This window comes from Cupressus sempervirens, chromosome 11 (assembly GCF_028749045.1).
Source record: "Cupressus sempervirens isolate cs-2001-9-10 chromosome 11, ASM2874904v1, whole genome shotgun sequence".
NCBI classification, from domain to species: domain Eukaryota; kingdom Viridiplantae; phylum Streptophyta; class Pinopsida; order Cupressales; family Cupressaceae; genus Cupressus; species Cupressus sempervirens.
In genome coordinates this window covers 235496011-235520654 of record NC_143128.1, presented here as the reverse complement: position 1 = coordinate 235520654, position 24644 = coordinate 235496011, and positions in this window count along the sequence as shown.

Genomic DNA, 24644 nt, shown 5'->3' with positions numbered 1-24644 from the left:
ATCCTCTTTACTTAACTTCCTACCATAGAGCTGTAGTAAGCTTGATTAACACTAGGAAACTCATCCTCTTTACTTAACTTGCACCCGGTTTCCATAGGGGTGCTAATCAGATTTCAATCTTCCATTTGAAACCTTTTTAGCAGCCTTCTAACATATTTAGATTGAGAAATGAGAATAACATTTTGTTATTGACAAATTTGCAGCCCGAGGAAATAGGACAACTCACCTATCATTGACACTTCAAATCCATTTTCCATACTAGCAGCAAATTCTTTTGTCATTTTGGAGGTGTCACTTCAAAAACTAAGTCAACATAAATAACAATGATAAGGATGCTGTAATCTTCCTCATTTGCATACAAATTGCTGTCCACATATTCCTTGAAACCTTGTTGTTGTAGATGTTCATCTAGCCTGTCATACCAAGTTCTAGATGTTTATCTAGCCTGTCATACCAAGCTCTTGGAGCTTGTTTGAGTCCATACAAACCTTTCTTCAGCTTTGTTAAAGTTATCAGACTTATCTGAGAAATTATATTCTAATCTTAATTCCAGATATATATATATATGCAATAATGAGAATGGCGTATGCTGATGATAAATAGAGTGAAAAACTGATTTATATATTCAATAGATGACCGTGATACTAATTGGATTGAGATAATGATCATCGTCCACTTAGACTTGGTCGATCTTTGCTTTCAGTGGTGAAGACTGAATTAATGATGTGTTTGGTACATTCCTTGCAGAGTTTCAGACGTTTAACATATAGTTTGATAGTCAGTCATGTCATGATCAACTGAAATAACTAGATTAACGATCAACTGAAAATAATTGTATTTATGATCAATTGAAAATAACTAGATTAAGGATCAACTGAAAATAAATGTATTTATGAGCAAATTACAATAACTAGATTAACGATCATCTGAAAATAATTGTATTTATGATCGACCGGAAATAACTAGATTAATGATCAATTATCTTTTCTATATACAAGTAGGTAAATGCTTAACAAAAAAAGAAGAAAATAACATACAAGAATCATCCGGAGGGTCTTTAGCTGGTTGTGCAAGCCTTGGCTTTGGTGAGGGGAGAAGCATTAACATAGGCTTAACCTCCCAACCTCAGACCATACTTATCCCCACACAATCTATTGAATTAAAAAGACCCTCCCTACTTCGGGATTGGGCTTGGGATGTTTTTAGTTCAGCCCTTTGAGCATCTTGGTGTTTAGAATGTCCGCACAGTTATGAAATAGACATGCTTGTGTAACCAGCGCCACTGACATCAAGTGATCATTAGATGACAAACATGCTTTTAAACTACCTTGGCCAAGGATTTCTGATGAGCTCAACGACCCGATCACCACCGCTAGACTTGACAATAGGTTACGTTATTAGGGACGAGCATGAGCTATTAAGTAAGATTTATTTATTTTGTTTTAAAGTATCAAGTCTGATTTTACTTTCTTTATCCTTGCAGGATTTCATCTCACCTCTTCACCTTTTTCATGGCAAATAGCCGGTGAGTCCTAGGTGTTTGGAATTTTAGAGCATCCGACTCTTATTGATTCATGAATATTGCAATCTTGCAACATTTCACAATCTTCTTTGAAAGAAAGAAACTTGCATAAATATCTATCAACCAACTCTAAAATCTATTGGCAAAATAGTATATGAATCCATGCTATAACACTTCAATATGCTTATTGCTAAGCAACTCTCTTGAGTTATTTAGTTATAAGTGATGATACTTTACAGCTGCAGCTATGGAAATCGCTTGTAAAAAAAACTAACACAGGAATAACATGAACTGGAATGGTTTCACATGACCTAATATAAATTTGGGTCTGTCCTAAAGTATTGCAAGTCGTCTTGGTAACCAGCTCTCCTTTAGTTGCTGTGGACGTATCCAAAATGCAAAGGATACTTAAACCTCAGTGTGATTAGAACACATATGGTAGAGTTTCTATGGCACTACTTATGAATGAAAAATGCAAATTGGTGATATCAGAGAATTGATACAAGGAATATATGAAAATCGGTGTTATGGGGAGGCAGAAGGTATATTGGAAAACGTAGCAAAACAGGATAGTCAGGTGTATGAAATATGATGTCTGCCTTCTTCTCATGGCTTCCATAAACAGGAACAAGTCGTGACTTCTTTGCTTCCGTAACATAAGAATTCTTTGTCAATTTACTTGCCAAATGTTTAATCAGTTACAATCAAGAATGAAAAATAAATAGGATGGAAGAAAAGTTGGAAAGTCATAATTTGATTATTTTTATAATTTATATTTACATATGTTCATGTAAATATATTAATAACATTATTTTATTAAATTATTATAATACAATGTTGCCATTTCATTTTTATATCTTCATTTTTATATCTATATGTATGTATATACATATATATTATAATAATATGGTGAAATATCATTTAAAAGCTTTTGAGGTACGTTTTATATTTTAATTAGATTATTTAATGTTTCTTAGATTATTTATTTAATAGCTCATGCGGGTCCCACAAATGTATTTTGTGTTCAAGTCATTAGGTCCTTACCCAAGAAGTTTAAGGTCATACTTGTTAATTCTGATGACTGAACTAAGCAAGCATCCCATTCTGATGATCCCGTTTAGCAATGCTTCCCCCCCTTCATCTTCTCCTGCAATCACCCATGAAAACACTTCCGCCATAATAACAATTCTATAATAATTTTCATATAAACATTTAAAAGACTTCAAATTATTAATCATAAATTCCAAAATCAAACAACTGCTAACATGATATAATAGTTAATGGTTAATGACCATCTTCATTAATAGTTAATACAATGAATATAAATAGCTACCTACTTCACATGATCATGAAAGAAAAATTCATTAAATCCAACGGTTATGAGCAAGTTTCAAATTAGGTCAAAAATTTGGGATGTAACATACCCTCGTTAAATTTTCATTGTCCTTGATGAATATTACAACAAAACTTTAAACAATACCTAATCAGTTTAATTTAAGAAAAGAAAAGAAATGTTTAGGTTCTAGCCCTGGAGAAAAGATGAGGGTATTTTTTGAAAGATTTCGTGATAATCTTCCCAAGTGGCATTATCCTCTGCATATTGATCCCACTGGACCTTGCATTGAGTCACCTCCCGATTTCGTAAGCGTAGCTTATGCACCTTGAGTATTTTGAGTGGTTCTATTTCTACCACCCTTGGTTCTTGCACTTGTAATAGGTTTCAATCAATTATATGATCATGATGAGTAATGTATTTCTTAAGGTATGACACATGGAAGACGTCATGCATCTTGGCAAGGGTTGGTGGTAAAGCAATTCTGTAAGCTACTGGGTTCACAACTTCCAATATTTCAAAGTGTCCCACATACTTTGCGGCTAACTTGGCATTCTTACCAAACTTGATAGTACTTTTATGAAGTTTTACTCTTAATAGTACCTTTTCTCCATTGAGAATTCCCAAGTGTTCTTTTTGTGTTTGCATAACTTTTCTATTTGTCATTAGTCTCTTTCAATCTTTGACGAATCTGGATTATTTTTTCTTCCATTTCCTTAAGCATCTCAGGTCCAACAAGAATTCTATCTTCCAGTCGATTCCAACTCACAAGTGTTCTACATATGTGTCCATATAGAGCCTTAGGGGAGCCATTTTAATCATAGTTTAAGAACTCAATATTGGCAATATCTCAGCCAGCCTAAATTTTTTGGAAAACTCGGAATCGGCAAAAACTCGGTGAAAAAATTGACACTTTTATCGAACATTTGAAAATATACAATTTCTTAAAATATTCTTAAAAATAAATACATATATACCAAATTTGTAGAACATTTAATAATTTGAGATATCCAAGTTGAGTTAAACCGTAATTCATTGCAACTAAAACTTAGTTAGAGATAGAATCATAAATCTCAAAAAATTTAAATCTATTAAATCTATTAATATATATTATAAATCTACTAAAATCTATTAAAATGTATTATAAATATTAAATATATTAATTATAAGTTAAAAAACAAAACAAAACAACAGTATTAATTAAATATTATAGTAAATTTAAAATAGTAAATTTGAATTGTAGAAAATTACTAAATTAATAAATAACATTGTAGTAAAATTGAAATAGTAATTGTTAAATCATATATATATATAAATAATAATATAATATTACATAAAATTTAACAATTAAAATGTCTTTAATTTTTAATTATTTATCAAAAACATAATATTTTAGTTTTACTTTTACAAAATAAATTTAGGGCCGTCGAATGGCCACTCGAGACACCAGACAATGTCGTTGAGTGACGAGTCATCGAGTGCAGGAAGTCAAATGCAGGTTGGGAGAGAATTGGGATTTAGGGCAATATCTTTGAGCGAGTTTTTGTATTCATGGCGATTTTTTCCCATATTTCGCTACCGGTTTTTGGCACGATTTAATTGCTTGGGTTTTAGCTTCACGAAATATCGTGAGAATGGCAATATCTCACCAACTTTTTAAACTATGATTTTAATGGTGGATTGATAGGAATTGTTTTAAGCAAATTCTACCAAAGGTAAATATGTTTCCCACTGATATTGCCGATCCATACAGTAAACTCTCAAAAGATCTTCTAATACCTGGTTCACTCTTTCTTTTTGACTATCTATCTTAGGATGATAAGTTGAACTGATGTTTAGTTTAGCACCTAGTGCTGAAAATAATGTTTGCCAAAATATGGAAGTTATCCCAGCTTCCTTGTCTGAAATAATTTTCCCTGGAACTCCATGCAATTTGAAAATTTCTTTTATGAATTTATGAGCAATTTCTGGTGCTCTATCATTTAGATTTCTTGGTATAAAATGAGCAACTTTGTCAATTTATCAACTACTACTAGAATGGTATTGTGTTGATTTTGTGTCATAGGTAATCCTTGTACAAAATCCATGGAAATTATTTGTCATTTCCATTTTGGTACTTCATTTGGGTACAAAAGGCCGATTGGGTATCGATGTTCTGCTTTTACTCTTTGGTATTATAAGCATCCTGCCACAAATTCTGTTATCTCCCTTTTCATTCCTTTTCAAAAATATAGAGGTTTTATATCAGACAACATTTTAGTTACCCCAGGGTGTCTCGAATATGGAGTTGAATGAGATTCTTCTAGAATCATTCTTCGAAGTTCAGTTTTGTTGGGTACATAAATCTCGTTATGATATCTTAACAATCCATCCTCTTCTAGACTAAATTTTGAATACTTGAAATCCTGTGGGTCCATGATGAGAGCTAGGCTGATCTTTGCATAAAATTCATCATGTTCTAGATGTTGTAAAATCTGGTCCTTTAATCTAAAGTTTATAGTAGCCATGGCAAAAAAATGTATCTTCTCCTACTTAAGGCATCTGCCACTTTGTTTTCCTTGCCCTTAATATAACTTATGTCGAATTCACTGTCTGCTAAAAATTCCAGCCATCTTCTTTGTTTAGCATTTATATTTGGTTTAGTGAAAATATATTTTAGACTGTGATGGTCGGATTGTAGTTCAAAAGGTTTTCCAATCAAGTAATGTCTCCATATTTGAAGAGCATGAACAATAGCTGCTAAATCTAGATCATGAGGGGCGTAATTCTACTCATAATTTTTCAATTTCCTAGATTCGTATGCAATTACTTGCTCATCCTGCATTAGCACACCTCCTACTCCTCCTGATGCATCTGTTATAACTACGAATTTCTTTTGTGGGTTAGGTACTCTTAATATGGGTGCTATGGTTAACTTTTCCTTCAAGTATTCAAAAGCTGATTGACATTTTTCTGTCCATACAAATTTCTTTCCCTTTCTCTGAAGTGATGTAATCGGGTAAGCTATTTTGGAGAAATTCCTAACAAACTTCCTATAAAACCTTGCCAATCCCATAAAACTTCTAACTTCTGTCACATTTTTAGGTATAGGCCATTCCTTAATTGCTTTGATTTTTGATGGATCTACGACTATTCCCTGAGCTGATATAATGTGCCCTAAATACTGAATTTCCTTTTGATAGAAAGCGCACTTAGACAATTTTCCATATAATTTATGTTCTCTTAACCTTTGTAAATTTTTTCAGATGTTCTTCCTCATTCTTTGAATAGATTAGAATATCGTCTATAAAGACCAGCACAAATTTATCCAACAATTTTGGAATATGCTATTCATTAAGTTCATAAAAGTTGTTGGAGCATTGGTTAACCCGAAAGGTAACACTGTAAATTCATAATGCCCATACTTAGTTCTAAATGCAGTTTTGTGAATATATTCATCCTTAATACGAAGCTGGTGATATCTTGACCTCAAATCAATTTTTGAAAACACTGTTGCACCTTTCATTTGATTAAAAAGGTTATCTATTCTAGGAAGTGGATACTGATTCTTGATGGTAACCTTATTGAGCATTTTGTAATTTATGCATAATCACATGGTCCTGCCCTTCTTAACAAACAATACTAGGGCTCCCCATGGTGAAATGCTGGGCCGGATCAATTTCTTGTTTAACATATCCTGTAGTTGTGTTTGCAACTCTATTAATTCTATGGTAGTCATTTGGTATAGTGCTCGAGAAATGAGTTCTGCTCCTGGTATCAAATCTATGGTAAAATCAAAGACTCGGGGTGGTGGTAGACTAGGGAGTTCTTCAGGGAACACATCTTGATATTTCTTTAGATAGGGATTTATTTCTTCAAAAGATTTGTTTAACTTTTCCCTGATTTTCCCATCTTAAAAAATGTAGTCATCTCCATATGTGGTGTTTTTAAGATCTCTCATGTCTTCAACTCTTACTGCAAAGGTCTCACAGCCTTTTCTTCCATATTTCTTAAGTTGCATGGCAGATATCTGCTTTGATTTAATTTCATGTTTAATCCCTATAATGCTTACAGGTCTACCTTGATCATCCAGACAATTTATAGTTTTGGCAAGACAATCTTCCTTGGCCTTATGCTCACTGAGCCAATTAATACCTATGATAATGTTGTAAGACCCAAGAGGTGCTACATACAAATTCAATTTCGTGGAGAAATTTGTAAAATCAACCTCAGCCTTAAACAGACACTGCTCTACCTTAGCCCTTGACTGGTTTGCATATTCGACTGTCCATGGTTTTGCTATAAAACTAGATCTCTTTGGAAATCTACTTAGTAGTTTAGGCAATATAAAATATTCAAAAGCTCCAGTATCAATTAAAATAGAGACTGCGTTCTTGTAGATCTTACTTGGAGTTTCAATCGAGCCTATTTGTTGTTCTGCTTGTCTATTGTCCAGGGGTGCATGGATCCTTTGCTGATAAACATGCTGTTGCTGTGGAAAAGATAGTCGTTGTAGCTGATTAGTGTTGGGTTTGACGGGGCATTTATTAGCATAATGATCTTCTCCACAATTGAAACATCGTGAAGGTGGCCCCTTCCTTTCATTACTCTTATTATTCTTATTTGTACTAAAATTACTTTTAACATCCTTGACTCCGTTTCCTTTTGTTTCTGGCTTGCTATACTTGAAATCCTTAAACTGTTTTTTCTGAGATCCAGTATTTGCACCTTCCATATTCTAGTTTGTTTTCCTTTCATTATTCCAAATGGAGTCATGCTTCTTCTATAGTTCAAAGAGTGAGAACATCAACTGCTCCTCCTATTCTGTTATTCAGATACATAATGAATTTTCTCACCTTCAGTTTTTTATCTTGCTGATATGGTGGTACATACTTCAATACCCGAGTAAATTTCTCCCAGTACTTATGTGCAGTCATGTCTCCTTGCTTCAAGTTTTGGAAGTCCAGTAGTTTTTGGTCATAAAAGGTTTGGGGTAGCCAACGATTCCTAAAAATAGTTACAAATTTCTCCCAAGTAATCTCAGTGGTTTTAATGTTTTGTTTAACTTTGGTGTTTCCCCACTAGGTTGCAGCTTCTCTAGTATAGTGGTATATTCCCCAAATTGCCTTTGAGGTTTCTGAGAAGCTCCTAATTTCAAAATACTATTCCATTTCAGTTAACCAAGCCTCTGCATCCTCTCTGAATTTAGAATCGACAAATTTGGGTGGTTTGATTTTCTTAATATCTGTGGACAGAGCAGCCACTATTTCTTGTTTCTTTTGTTTTTCAGTTTGAGTGAGTGAAAAGGTTTTCTTATTATATCCAGAGACTTCTGTCTCTATTCTAGGAGGAGGTGATGATTGCGTTTTTTCATGGTTATGTCTCATCTAGGCTGCCATTTCATTCATTCTCTTTTCCATATTATCCAACTTCAGTTGTATTTCTTGCAAAATCTGAAGTAGCAAATCAGTGGATGATTGGGTGTTTTCACGGACCATGTCATGATCTGCAAAGTTCTCGTTGTTACTCATTTTGTTTGTTTATTGATTTAACCTGTGGATTTACAAGATTTGTGTCAATATATATATATTTAAAGTGTATCTACAACAATTAAAGAGTTTGCGAGTGCATACAACACATGAATTAAACCAATTTATTTAATTAACTTAATACACTAATGCATTCATGGTAGCCTTATTTACAAAAATTTCCTCTATTGAGGATATTTACTTTATGGAATCTAATCTTGCTTCTTAGCATTCAGTGCTGATTCAAGTTTGTATATATCTCGCAGCATCTAGGATCTATGGAAATGCAGAAAAGAATTGCCTTGACGAGCGTTCCAGTTTTGAATTAGTTTGTTCCTATACGCTGCTTTGCTAGCAGTAGTCCACTTGATTCTTTCTTTCTTCATTCGTTGCAATGCCTAGTTCAGGGTTTCATTATCTTGGGGCATGGAGCAACAAGTGTAGTCAATTTTTGACATGTTTTTAATTAAGTATGAAAAGATTGGATGTCGAGCCTTCTTGCAGGGTGTTTTATGTACTTGCATCCTGTACAATTATTCTAATAATTTTCAGGTTTACATGGAAGGTAATGTGCTGTAGGTTCAGTGTTGAACCTAGTGCTCTGATACCATATTTAACAAATGGTTTTTCATATTGAAAACAAGATAGTTTAAATAAAGATTTCCCAACATTCATTGATAGATAATTGAAAATCCTATTCATATGACATTAACTGTTTTAACAGTCAATTGAAATAACCATAACCATATCAATGATCATCTGAAAATAACTAGTTTAACGACTAATTGAGGATAATTGTATTTATGATCAACTGAAATAACTAGATTAACAATCAACTGAAAATAACTATATTTATGATCAACTGAAATAACTAGATTAACGATCAATTGAAAATAACTATATTTATGATCAACTAAAAATAACTAGATTAACGATCAACCGAAAATAACTGTATTTATGATGAACTAAAAATAACTAGATTAACAATCAATTATCTTTTCTACATACAAGTAGGTAAATGCTTAACAAGAAAAGAAGAAAAGAACATACAAGAATCATTCGGAGGGTTTTTAGCTAGTTGTGCAAGCCTTGACTTTGGTGAGGGGAGAAGCATTGACATAGGTTTGACCTCCCAATCTTAGACCATACTTATCCTCACACAATCTATTGAATTAGAAAGACCCTCCCTACCTTGGGATTGGGCTTGGGATGTTCTTAGTCTAGCCACCTGAGCATCCTGGTGTTTAGAATGTCCGCACAGTTATGAAACGGACATGCTTGCACAACTGGCAACATTGACATCAAGTGATCATTAGATGACAAACATGCCTTTAAACTACCTTGGCCAAGGATTTTTGACGGTCTCAACGATCCGATCACCACCACTCGACTTAACAATAGGTTACATTATTAGGGACGAGCACAAACTATTAAGTAAGATTTATTTATTTTGTTTTAAAGTATCAAGTTTGATTTTACTCTCTTTATCTTTGCAGAATTTTATCTCACCTCTTCACCTTTTTCATGGCTAGACAGTTTGTGAGTCCTAGGTGTTCGAAATTTAGGAGCACTCGGCTCCTATTGATTCATGAATATTGCAATCTTCCAACATTTCACAATCTTCTTTTAAAGAAAGAAACTTGTATAAATATTTATTAGTTGACTTCAACATCTATTGGCAAAATAGTTTATGAATCCATGCTATAACACTTCAATATGCTTATTGCTAAACAACTCTCTTGAGTTATTTAGTTATAAGTGATGATACTTTACAGCTACAGCTATGGAAATTTCTTGTAAAAAAAAAACATGGAATAACATGAATTGGAATGGTTTTCACATGACATGATATAAATTTGCGTCAATCCTAAAGTATTCCAAGTCGTCTTGGTAACTAACTCCCCTTTAGTTGCTGTGGATGTATCCAAAATGCAGAGATACTTAAACCTCGGTGTGATTATAACACATACAACAGATTGTGATATGAATATCAGGATTTAACTATGTGATTTTGAGTCAAACTCGATGACCCATGTTTCATGAGTAGTGATTCAACATGAATCCATCTCTCATGAGAATAAATGGAACACTTATCACTCATTGGATCTAGGTGATGCTCACAGGGGTGAAGCACTGGGACTTCCCGGGAGGTCACCCACCCCAGTACTACTCCAGCCTGAGCGCGCTTATGACACTGCTTATGAATGGAAAATGCAAATTGGTGATAACATAGAATTGGTGCAAGAAAATATATGAAAATTGGTGTTATGGGGAGGCGGAAGGTATACTGGAAAACGTAGCAAAACAGGATAGTCGAGTGTATGAAATATGATGTCTGCCTTCTTCTCACAACTTCCATAAAAAGGAACAAGTCGTGACTTCTTGGCTTCAGTAACATAAGAATAATTTGTCAATTTATTTGCCAAATGTTTAATCGATTACAATCAAGAAGGAAAAATAAATAGGATGGAAGAAAAGTTGGAAAGTCATAATTCGAATGTTGTTATAATTTATATTTACATATGTTCATGTAAATATATTAATGAAGTAACATCATTTTATTTAATTATTATAATTTAATGGTGCAATTTAATTTTTATAGCTATATGTACGTGTATACATATATATTGTAATAATATGGTGAAAGATCATTTAAAATCCTTTGAGGTACGTTTTATATTTTAATTAGATTATTTTATGTTTCTTGGATTATTTATTTAATAGCTCAGCGGGTCCCACAAATGTATCTTGTGTTTAAGTCTTAAGGTCCTTACCCAAGAAGTTTAAGGTCATACATGTCAATCCTGATGATTGAACTAAGCAAGCATCCCATTCCGATGGTTCTGTTTAGCAATGCTTCCCCTCCTTCATCTTCTCCTGTAGTCACCCATGAAAACACTTAAGCTATAATAATAATTCCATAATAATTTTCATATAAACATTTAAAGGACTTTAAATTATTAATCATAATTCCAAAATCAAGCAATTGCTAACATCATATAACAGTTAATGGTTAACGACCATCTTCATTAACAGTTAATACAACGGATATAAATAACTACCTACTTCACATGATCATGAAAGGAAAATCCGTTAAATCCAATGGTTATGAGCAAGTTTAAAGTTAGATCAAAAATTTGGGATGTAACAGACTTCCTCTTAATATAGCATGCCTAATGCACCAATCTTCTTTTCCTGAAAGAACATCCTTGCACATCTTTGATGATGTCTCCTCTCTAACATCTCCCTTCTGAGTAGTTCATAAGAGAATGCTACATTGTTAATTACTTCCCCACCACAATGTAAAATTCCCACTCTTATATTGTCAAACAACTTTGCATCACATCAAATATGGAAAACTTCATTATGATCTTCTTCTTTAGAAAGAATCCTTCAATGTTATGCAAAAGGTAGTTTGCATTGAATCTGCCTTAATCCATATTTGATCCTTCTAGCACAGATATGCTTGGCGCATGTGACATGTATGGATGAACTATGCTCCATGTGACGAACATAAGATTTTCCTCTTGCTCCTGCATTTCTCCTGCAAATTTTTTGGCAATGCCTTTCCTTTCTAGGCATTGCAATCCCATGAACTCAAAGAGATCAAGAATGAAATCACGAGGCCCGTGGTAAATAAGATAACCTTTCTCCTTGCTTAGAACAAGTAGCTCTTCCTATAGTCAGCCCCACCATGAATTCCACTATATATCTTTTTAGGATTTAATTCATTGTTGAAATGTTTTCCTTTGTAGTTCCCTCTTCTCACTCTCCTCTATGTTACTATTTAACCCCAACGAGAGATAATTATAAAGAATCTATCACCTTTTAATCTTTTAAATAGTTGCTCTTAGTAACCAAAATGTCATGAACATCGTCATATGAATCATCAATTTAATTCTTATAATCATTGCCTTGTAAATTACATAGATTGGATTCCACTATCCCATCATCCTCTTCTTCTTCTTTTTTTAAGGTTTTAGAGGTAACTGAAGTTTTACGCCAAGATCAAGATGAATAGCAAGCTTTGGGAAATACATGCATTTTGGGATCCCCCTTTAGGTTGTTCTGCAACTTCACAAAAGGATTTTTTCACAAGTTCATGTAAAATACCTTTCAATCATCACTGTAATTTCTTGGACCCCTTCCTTAGAGATCTACAAGACTTCTTTACTTTCCTTACATTGTGGTATGCAGTGGATGTTGTGTATGAATGGTTTCTGCTCAAACTTTGATTGGTGCTTCCCAATTATAATTATCATTTGATATTCAGAGAATGGTGGGGCCAAAACCTCAGATGTTCTCTTCACTTATTCATTGAGATGATAGAAAGACGTTCTCTATTTATTTTGGCAACATGTGTATTTCTTCAAATGGTAACCATTATTCATATCCTCGTATATTGATAAATGATCTGTCTGACAAGGCTATTGATTAATCTCTGCTATTATATAGCTCAACTTCTGTACCAATAGCTGAATAAGGTTTGTGAATGCATAGATCACATTGACCAACGGTGAGGAATCATCTAGAGACCACATATCTGTTGTATATCTCCTTCTAGCACTCAATACTTAGAGGATTGTTCTGATGAATAGCATGTCCTGTATACTGAATTATTCAACGGTACGTGTAACGTCCTAGCCAAATGTACTGCATGTCAGTTCTACATACTATGATAGGGTGATCACATATATTCCTGCAATATCCAACATCCACTGGTAGATTAAATTGATATATACGATAATGAAAAGAGAGTCTTTATTTGCCAATTTCAAATCCTTCAATAGCTCTATCTGTCAATGATTTGTGGGTCTCTGGTTCAGTTAATAATACTATTCATTCTATTCTGCTGATCACTTTACGCCACACAATTCTAAGGGTAACTTCTGTATATAACAATATATGTCTCCTCTATAGTATCCTTTTCTACCTCCATTTTAAGTGATGAGTTCCTTTATCTCCATTGCATTTATTCATTTTGACACTCAAAATTCTCTGCTCTAGCTTTCTGAAATATAAATAGGTTGTTGATGACTTTTTAATATGCTAACTTAGCAACTCCAATGGCTGTCTTCTCCTCCCTTCATAACCCCCTGCTTCGTATAATTTTCTGATCCATTCTCATGCGATCAATGCCAGAAAATTAGTGAATGAATTATCTAAGGAACTCCACATAGACTACTGTTTAGGACTCTTTTGCACTTCCACATTTGTCATTCATTGAGATGTGTTACAAGCTATTTGGGCTTATGTCTGAGAACTCTAATGTGGCCGATGGCTTCTGATCGCTCCCCTTGCCAAACAATCTTTTGACGGGGGAATGTTAATAACAGATTGAGTGATCTTCCTCCTTTACACAGTGGCATATATAAAAGAATCACAAACTTTTTATTGAATGATCTTGATAGACCTTTGTATTCTTATTATTCCTAGTAAACAACCTGGCTCTGATAACATGTTAAAGTTATCCGACTTATATGAGAAATATGTTCTTATCTTAATTCCAGATATATATATGCAATATTGAGAATGGTGTATGCTGATGATAAATAGAGTGAAAAACTGATTTATATATTCAGCAGATGACTGTGATACTAATTTGATTGAGGTAATGATTTCACCGTCCACTTAGACTTGGTCGATCTCTGCAGAAAATACTGAAGACTTAATTAATGATGTGTTTGATACATTCCTTGCAGAGTTTCAGACGGTGTACATATAGTTTGATAGTGAGTCATGTCCACGATGGGGAGTGACTCCATGGTGGAGTCACGTCCCATCGGTGACGTGCCTCCCGGTGTGATGTTTTACTAATACCCAAACTAATATGTCTGACGTCCAAACTAATAACAAGAGTTGGTTAGAATTGTTTTTTATTCAATCGGTCTTTCCTCAGATTTGTTATAGTTATTGTACAATATTTGAATATATATATATATATATATATATATATATTGAAATAGAAATATATTATACAATTATTTTTAATAATTATTTTATCCTGATTGAACTGACACATTAACAAGCTTGCATACATAGTCCAAATTGTTAGTCAAGGTAAATCCGTCAGGTTGTTCAACATACACTTCTTTATTCAATTCACCATTTAAGAATGTTGATTTGACATGCATTTGATAAACTTTGGAACTTTTAAAAGTAGCAAAAGAAAGAAAGATTCTAATAGCTTCTGATCGTGCTATGGGTGCAAAAGTTTCATCAAAATCTATGCGTTCAATTTTTGCACACCCTTTACATACTAGACATGCTTTATTTCATACTACTTTCCCTTCATTTACCTTGTTACAAAACACCTGTTATGTGTTAATAACATTCTTGTCCTTGGGTCTAGGCACAAGTTCCCATGTGTTACTCTTTTGGATTTGCTCTAATTCCTCTTTCATAGCAGCAATCTAGTGCTCATCCTTGGTTGCCTTTTCAAAACATTTGGGCTCAAACAAGGAGATTAGTGAAACACCATTATCTTCAAAGTAATTGACATTCTTCCTAGCAGCTCTTGTTCTATTTCCAGCCAGCACTTGATCTACAGGAGGATTCTTTTGCACAAATTTAGAGGGAGTTTTGAAAGAGGATGTACCAATTTCACGTCGTGGATCAAATCCGAAAGGTACATGTGTAGTTTCAGCTTCATTAATGGAAGAGATTCCATTATCACCGTCTGATTGTGCATTCTCTTTTGCATTTTCTTCATCTTTGCTTGCTGCTCCAACTTGAGTAGATGGACGATAAGAAAGTACAACTGTGCTGGTTTCTACCTTTTGCTCATTGTTGTAGCTGTTCACATTCTCACAAGTTTCATTAGTAACCTTATGAACTTTAACATTGATGCTTTGAAATTTTTTTGTAGCCTTTTGATGTAACATTTAAATGCCTTACTTTTGGAAGAGTAGCCAAGAAATATACCTTCATCCACGCTTGGGTCAGACTCACCCAAATTATGTTCATCCCTTCTAATATAACATGGGCTATCAAATTTTTTTAAAATATTTAATAGTGGCAGGCGTACCTTTCCAAAGCTCATATAGTGTCTTGTTGTACTTGGCTCTCAACAGGGTTATGTTTTGAATGTACATAGTTGTATGGACAATTCTCTCCAAAAGTTATCACTTACTTTTTTTTCATTAATGGGCCATTTCTTGGATTGTTCTATTTTTCCTCTCCATAAAATTATTTTCTTGTGGTGTTTCAGGAGCTGAGACTTGTCTCTTAGTCCCATGTTGTTCACAAAAGCTCACAAACTCATTGGAGGTAAATTCACCTCTATTATCAGAATGCAAACATGTAATCTTTCAATCCACTTCATTTTCAACCAAAGCTTAAAATACTTTAAACTTACCTAGAGCTTTTGATTTTTCTTTGAGAAAGACAAGCCAAGTCATGCGCAAAAAGTCATCTATCAACAACATGAAATACCTCTCACCTTGTCGACTTGCCATTCTAGTTGGCCCACAAAGATCCATATGGATAAACTCTAGTGGCTTGCAGCTGGAATTTTCCTTTGGCTTGAAGGATGCTCTTGTTTGCTTCCCTTCTTGAGAATCTTCGCAAGTGATATTTTCTTGTTCCTCTATTATAGGCATATCTCTAAAGGTTTCCTTCTTGCCAATCTTAACCAGATTGTCAAAATTTATGTGCCCAAGTCTTTTATGCCAAAACCATGCATCTTCAACTTGACTTAAACAACAGGTTCCATCATTAGTACCATCAAGAATATAAAGATTATTTGCTGCCTTAGTAGCATTTGCAACAAATTGTTCTCCTTTCATAATGATACACGAATTAATAGCTAAATCATATCCTTGGTCACAAAGCTGACTCCAAGTTGTGTTATAGACCATTGACATAAAACACATTTTCAGCTTCAGGTTCACCATTATTTTACCTAAGAGTCACTATACAACCACTATCTACATACCATATATTTTTTTTATTTCTAGCAAGAAGAGCAATTTGAACTACCAAAGCCTTAAGAGATACCCCTTGACCCTTTTTCTCCCAACTTAGTAATCTTTTGTCTTCCTTTGTCCTCGGCTTTCTCTAACCTGCACTTATTCTTGCAAAATTTTGCGGCACGACCAAAGTTATTGCAGCTATAACAGATGATGTTGTATTTACCAAGAGATCGAAAGGAATTTCTGTTAGAGAAGTAAGGCTTTCTCCTCGTATAAAATCTGCAATGTGGCTTTGTGTCCAAAATAATTACACGAGAAGCAATAACCATAGAAAAAAGATTTATTCACCTTGTTTAAATGGTTTTGTTTGATGATGATAGGCCTTGCACCATTTGAAAACAGCTGCTCCTTTTCTTGAGACATAGCATTGACCAGCTTCTAAGTCCAATGCCACTCTTGTCAATTCAAGATTTTTGTGAAGAAAGAAGATTGTCCAAAAACATGCTGTTGTTGTTATTTGTCATTTCTTGACTCAACAACATTGTGGACTTTCCAATGTTTCTTAGTGAGACAACTTCAACTTCTAATTTACAAATGTTCTCTTTCATCTCAATTTGATTCTCCAACTCTTCTTGGATCATTTGGGCTTCCTGAATCCAAATCTTAAAATCATTGAGAAGTTTCTCAACTTCATAAAGAGCCATAGTTGTCTTCATCTTTTCTTGGCTTTCCACTTGCAGAAGTTCAATGAGATTCTGGTAGCCACTGGTTCAAGTTCTAAATCCACTTCATCATCTTCCATATCATCAAGCTCTTCATTCTTTTGGTCATCAATTTGAGTATCTTCCTTGGCCATACAAACAATGTCACTTTTAAGATCATTACCATATGTAGTATATAATTGTTCCCAAATTTCTTTGGTTGTACTAAGATGCATGTACATTACATGCTGTGAATCAGCTAAACAACTTAGGATAGCACTCATTGCTTTTGCATTGGCTGACTTTTTATTTTCAGAATTTGAGAGTTCTATGCGAAGTACATAATCAACTGAAATACATTCCCATACATAAAGACCAAGAGCCTTAATGTAAATTAGCATTCTAAAACTCCCATAAAAACACGGGGACGCATCCCCCCCATTTTGTCCCACATCTCGGAGACTTCAACGCATCGGGGACTTGGGGATTCCGTCCCCCCGTTCCCAGCAGCGCTACTAGATTCCGCCACCTCCATTGAGGATAGGGGACATCCCGGCGTTGACTATTTGCAGATTTGACTATTTATGTTTAATGTACGATGTTCCAATTCAATGCAATGTTCAAGTTTTTACTCTTTTACATCTTTATATCTTATATTGCAATACATATTTTCATAACTAGCATTTTGAGTACCATATATATATATATATATATACCCCCCCTCTCTTGTCCCCCACCATCCCCAAATTAAGGCTCCTTTGCCTCCCGTCCCAAAAACTTGCCCCCCTATTCCACCGTCCCGCCGTCCCTAAGGCGGTGTAACTATGAAAACTCCAAATGAAAAGTTTGTTCCATCAAACTTAGGAACCCCACATTTATCACGCTCATCCAAATTTAAATCATCTATTGCCATGAACAATATTTAATCATTTTGAATATCATCCTCATTGCTAGAAGAACCATCACTGCCATCCTTAGAGTAGATAACCTTTTTAGATTTATCAGATTTCCTATTTCTTCTTACAAATTTTCTAGTTCTTATAAACCTTGAGCTTCATTCATCACTGCTGCCCTCTTCTGTCTCATGAGGACATTTTGAAGCAAAATGATCAAATTTACCACAATTGAAGCATTTTAAGGCCAACTTACCTTCGCTTTTACAAGTCCTTTCTTCAGCTTCCTAACAAGATAAGCTATTTCCTCATTTGAGTCATCTTATGAACTTTCACTTGGCTTTTGCTCCTCTTTTCCACTTTAGTAGCCTTGAAAGCAGTTTTCCTTTTTGACAACCCTTCAACATTGGTCTGCATTTCATATGCAGTCAGGACACCATGCAACTTCCACGGTGAGAGCATTCAAAATTGACATCTCTTCAACAGCAGAGACTTTGGCATTACACTTCAATGGAAGTGTGCATAGAATCTTTTGAACAATGGTCTTTTCATCAATTGTCTCACCAAGTCCTTTCAAAGCATTGACAACTTAATCAACTCTTAGGAAATACGCAGCAACACTCTCATCTTCTTTCATATGAATACCTTTAAAAATCGTTCTATGCATTTGAACTTTTGCCTTCCTAACTTTATCATCACCAAGATAAGCATTGAACAACTTATCCCATACTTCTTTGACGGAATTGCAATGCGTAACTTTGAAAAATTCTGATTCAGACAGACCACATAGGAGTGTATTAATGGCTTTAACATTATTTTTAAAGTCCTTTTTAGCATCAACATTAGTAGGGGGTTGAGCTGGGTTAGTATATCCATTGACCACACTCATAAACATTGAAACCAAGAGACACAATGTAGGTTTTCATATGAACATTCCAAAAGGCATAGTTTGTTCTATCAAAAAGAGGGGCATGGTTTGTGGCAAGACCTTCTAAAGCACACATGGTGACACAAGACAAACCTACTCTCAGGCTTTTAAGCTTTTGGAAGAGAAACCTGCTATGATACTGATTGGAAACAAGGAAAATATTGAGAGGGGGAGAGAGTGAATCGGTATTTTCAAAATTTAAATTCAAACACGAAGAGAATGAACATAGTGACACAATGATTTATTGTAAATCTTCTGCAAATTCTTTGGGCTGAATATAGATTAAATTCTGCCCTCTCTATCTTCTTATAACCTGCTGTGAGTAACTTAAGATTATTGCCTTTGACTGGATTAGAAATATAAATCAGAATTCTGTGTTTTACTTCTGCAATTCGTATGAAGGCAGTAATGACTAAGGATCAGACTTGTATTGATCTTGTGTGCTCTTAGACTTCATCCTTACCCTCTATAAGTATAGGAGTCAAGGGACATGTCCTTAGAAAGGACACGTCTCTTCCAAAACTATTTGCCTAATCCTCTAGAAGTCGGTGATTCTCTAAGGATGATTAAGTTTAATCACAAACATACACAATAAAGTTTAGTTTAGTCTTAAACAAACATCCTAAGGATAGGTGCTGATCTTATAAAGGAAACAATGCAAACATTTTGTCCTATATTTATCATGCCATCTCAGATCGAATTGATCTGTTCTCAGATCAGTATGCTTTAACAAGTTAAAGAAATTAACATTTATCACGTGGAAACCCTTTTGGGTAAAAATCATGGTTCACTAAAATATCAATGGGCTGCAACCAAGCACAAAAGAGCAACAACTCTTGTCACATCTACAATCAAGCGTAGGGTTCAACCTTTACAACTAGAGAAACAACTCATTCACTCAAATGATATCAGTCATTTGAATCAAGACAAGAGAACACATGAACTCAAGGCAGCTTCTACTAAGCACAAGAGTTCGCCCTTGAACTCTTCTTATCTGTCCTTTGCACTATCACAGAAACTTCTCAGGATGTCTTTGTTGTTCATTTTTCACACATGTTCAAATGAAGGAAAATACATGCTTATTACTTTCAAGTAATTCTTAGAAAAAGCATCGAAGAAAAGTATTTTATTCATTTTGAAATAATGTTAGATATTTGCATAATGGAGCAAATCGTGACAGAAATTAAATGCTGAAAGTAAATTTCTCTCACACATCTGATTGTGAGAGTAGTCTCTACATGCTGACATACATCTATACCCTACTGAAATCAATAACTGAATAGAAGGGAAAAAGGAGAAAGGTTCATGGGCACCAGTCATTGCCTGTAATGACTGGTGATGTGGCATCCAACTGCGTCCATCCTCTCGCTGCTCTAGGCATCGCCCGTTTCGTGCTTTTAATTCCTGTATTCACAAAGAAGAGAATGGGTTAGATCCAATGGATCTAAGCAATGCTGATGACTCACTCAAATATCACATTTACCATCCTACATGCTATTCATCTCAGTAAAATACAGACGTACATCAGCAAATAGAAAGGTCGATCATGTAGAATAAAAGTATTAAAGGGACAATTCATTTTTGTTTTGAAACTTTTTACTTATAAAAACTGGTGAGAGCAGGACAGACGTAGTAGATGGAATTGATATGCATACAAATAACAATAAATGAAATATTAAAGGAACGAGCTTTCAAAGTTTTGAAACCTTTTGTTTCAATCATAGAGAAAGAATGAAAGCCACGGTGATGAGATTCAGATACAGCAAAAGATAACTATTTTTCAGCCAGTGAAAAGAATGTGTCATACAGGTCAGAATGCAAACTGAAGCAAGATAATATTCATAAACTTACAACACCACCAGGAAAGGCACAACGTTCAGAATAGAGATAAATGTGGCAAAGTGTTACAACTTTCAGCATTCAGCAACTCTCATGAAATCACAGGTCTGAATAATATAAAAGAATGCTATTCAATATCAGAAAGGAAAAGGGAGAAATACGTTACAGCAAAATACTATTGATGCAATGTGATGCTCAGAAATTTCTACTAAAATCTTTCATGACGTAAAAAGTCATATATAGCTAGAAGAGAGCAAAGTGTAATTAAAATGTCATTCTCAGATAGCAGTGAACAATCAATAAAGCATATGAAATCAGGTCATGGATTGAACAAACCAACAAAGATGCATACAACTACAGAAAGCATTCTAGATTTCATCTTAGTGGAAAACATGTAAGGATGAACAATATACGAGCAAAAGATTAGCATAGGGTAGATATTCTGAAATAGGAAGAATGCGAGATGTTATAGGGTATAAACAAGACAAATTTCTACAAGAATGAGGTCAAGGTTGCATTTAGATTCATCCACCATAGTTAATCTTTCAGTTTGCTGATAAAAGAGTGGAATTGATAACAACTAATCAACGTAACCAGCACAGATGCATAATTGTCAGCATTTCATGAACATAATACAGGGCTGAAAGTATGCAACATTTCAAAAAGAAAAATCACTGGTCTAAAACTAAAAGAGGTGTTCAGATTTTAGCAAACTACCAGCAAGCAGATTACCAATAGATCTGATACATTTTCTAAGAAAGAAACAAGCAATATTATTTTCAGCAAAGCATGATAGAACATAACAGAGATGGATCTTCGGGTTTTATACCAACAGATATGATTACGAGATAACTCTAAGGCACCTTCATGCAAAAGATCGTCATTTCAAAGAATGGAGGAAATGGTAAGTGGGTTCTTTGTAGACAGAAACCCTCATATAAAATCACAGATCTGAGGTTAATGTTACAAGTATTATTCCAGTTTAAAACCCGTGTAAAGAAAAATGGATAACAGCAGCTCTCTTATTGCATCACAAACCCTTATGTCATCTTCAAAGGGAAGGGAAAATTACATTACCATAGTTAGAGTTTTGGAGAAACAACCAGCTGTAATAAAGAGTCAGCAGGTTAATTTTTTTTTTTTACCCTTTAAAAGTCTGCAATCTAAGCTCATATATGGAGGCCTCAATACATCCAAGACTCAAACCCACTAAGTGCAAGTAACAGAGATCAAGTCATGAGAAACTTTCAGCAAGGAATCATTACGTCTAAGAGTCATTTTTTGCTAAAACATCTTAATGAAAACTTCATATACAGCAAAAGAAAATCTGTGGGAAAGTGGACATTTGAAAGAAAAACCTCCATATTGCATACCATAAGCTGTGAATCTCTAGGCGTCATATCAGCGTCACAATGGTGTCAACCCAGCAAGAGAAAAGAAATAGCAGCCTGTGAGTCTGTGACTGATCATGGGAGTCGGCTACAGCAGCATCAAATATGGAAGTTTACTTCCAGAAGAACCCAGCAGTAAACAATGAGAAACCCACAAAGATAAAACAGTTTTCGGCTCATATGACACCATAGATTCAGTCAGCGTCCTCAAAACTGTTCCATTTCATGCTACAAATTTGAAGAGACTTCCCAGATATACATGGCGTCCAAACAGCAAAGATCTGATGACAATTTGCGTCATTTAGCAGAGGAAAATCGCATATAATACAGGCGGCTAGGGTTAAAAGAAACCCTCAGTCTATCTTACGTAGAACGCAAGAGTCTCCAAGATGAGATTAAAAACAAATAACTCGCCTTTCTTTGCATTACACATTTTCATAAACGCCCCTTTATCAAATTTGATAAACTTTCGGGTCCGGTTACATGCTAAAGGGAGATTTTTGTTTTGCATTCGCTTGTTATAATGTGTTATCATTTTATTTAAGAAAAAAAAGATTGCATGCATATTGCTTAAAACATTATTATTCTTTAGTTGATTTATGATCAACTTAAAGGTAATAATAGTTTTTAATGCACTTAAGTCTTAATTTTCTTTTATTTTATTTTAATTGCACAAGTATTAAAAAAATTGTAATTATTATTTTATAATTGATATTCTATAAATCAATTATTAAAATAATGAACATTTGTGCAATTAAAAATAATTAAAAGTCAAGAGTCAAGACGAGTTTAAGGAGAGGTTGGTATTTTCAAATGCCAAATTTTAAGGGGCAGCTGCAGTTGATTTTTAGAGGCACAGTTCAGACTGAGGATTTCAGAGTGCATTATGGAGTGATTTATGGCAGTTTGGGGAGTTTTTCTAGTTTTTCTCATGCATGGATGGTGGAACCTCAGTTTGGGGTATTTTGAGCATGATTTTGGAATTTTTAGTGGTTTTTAATAATGAGTTAACTCATTATTTCGACCCAGCTTTTCTGCTTTGAGGCAGTTGTATTGTTTATATATACTCCTCTTATTTTTGAGTAAGAGGTTCAGATTTTGAAAGAGGAGGCTTATGTGATTTCATCCTTAGTGTTTCCTTTTCCTCCATGATTCTGATCCATTATGCAGATGTATTGTTTTGAGGGCCTTTGATGGAAATAAAGTTTTTCATTGGAACTAGTTTTGGAGTTGACAGATTTAGTTGTGTGTGTTAAGGTGATTGATGTTATTCAATTGTGTTTTAATAATAGGCCTTTCTAAATGATGTCTTATCTTGTACCTTCTTTATCTAAATAGCTGTTCATAGGTTTTGAGTTGTGTTCCAATTATTGATGTATTCGATTGTGATCAAATTCCTTTCGTATATTTTCAAGTTCATAAACCTTCTCTTAAATTATTGATATGAATTAGCAAATTTTGAAATAAGGTTTCTTGTGATTGTCTTGTCAAATTTCTCATTGTGTCTCAGTTATAGCAATAATTTGTGTTATCAATCTTGGTGTATCACCTTATTTCTTTAAGTTTTTCCGTGTTTTAGGTTATCTTTTTACCCTTTTCCATCTGAAAGTTTCACTTCTCCATTAGTATGTGTAAGGTATAAGATATATCATACAGGAACCGGCCTAGAATCCGGAGGTTCAGCCAAGTTATAAGTTACCCACAACTTTTGGCTGATCCGATGTTTCTCCAAAATTGCTGCGAGTTTTAGGACTTAAGGCAAATTTTCAGGGTGCAGATTTTGGAGATAACAGTCTTCAAATATAAACTTCTGCAAACGCACCCTCAGGTCTCTTGGCATTTCATGACACAGCAACACTTTATACACTTGCACACATTTACACAATTTAGAAAACGTACATGTGTAACTGCTGACCAAAACTTTTGCATTCTGCATCTCCAAATTTATCCAAGCATTCTTCAGAAAATCTTGCTCCTTTCAGATGGTACTACACAGCAAAAAACTTCGAACCTACTCCTTGGCCACAATGAGTCAAATATTTTTGTATCTCACATTGTACACACACTTTGACAGAATGAATTAATTTTTTTGGTATCTCACATTTAACATACACTTCGACAAATTTACATGCACATCTGATATCTTCCTCTCAATCACAGCATGTGTACGTTTTCTATATGCATTTTTAATCTCTGCTTAGGATCATTTTTTCTTGAGAAACATCACGCTGCTGTCTTCATCGCCATGTGCCTTCAATGTAGACTACATCTCTGGCTGACCCACATAAATACCTTCAAAATGACAGTATTACGTTCCAGTAGTTGTGGTTATGCCCATACTGAGATAATTCTATTCTCTTCAAGTTTCAGTCACACATTCAGATTTTTAAAACTCGATACACTTGTCTGCCTTGTGTAGTGTCAGCTGCACTTTGTGTAATAATGTAAATTCAAATTGCCCATTCTTATGGAAGAGACTTATTCCTTAGCAGCTTCCCACACACATACGATGCCAAAAAAAATAAAACTCTGCAGACGTGTGGAAAAGAGAAACACATGTTGTTTCTCAAACACAGCACATCATAACAGCAGGTTTAATTTTATTGAAGTGCACAGT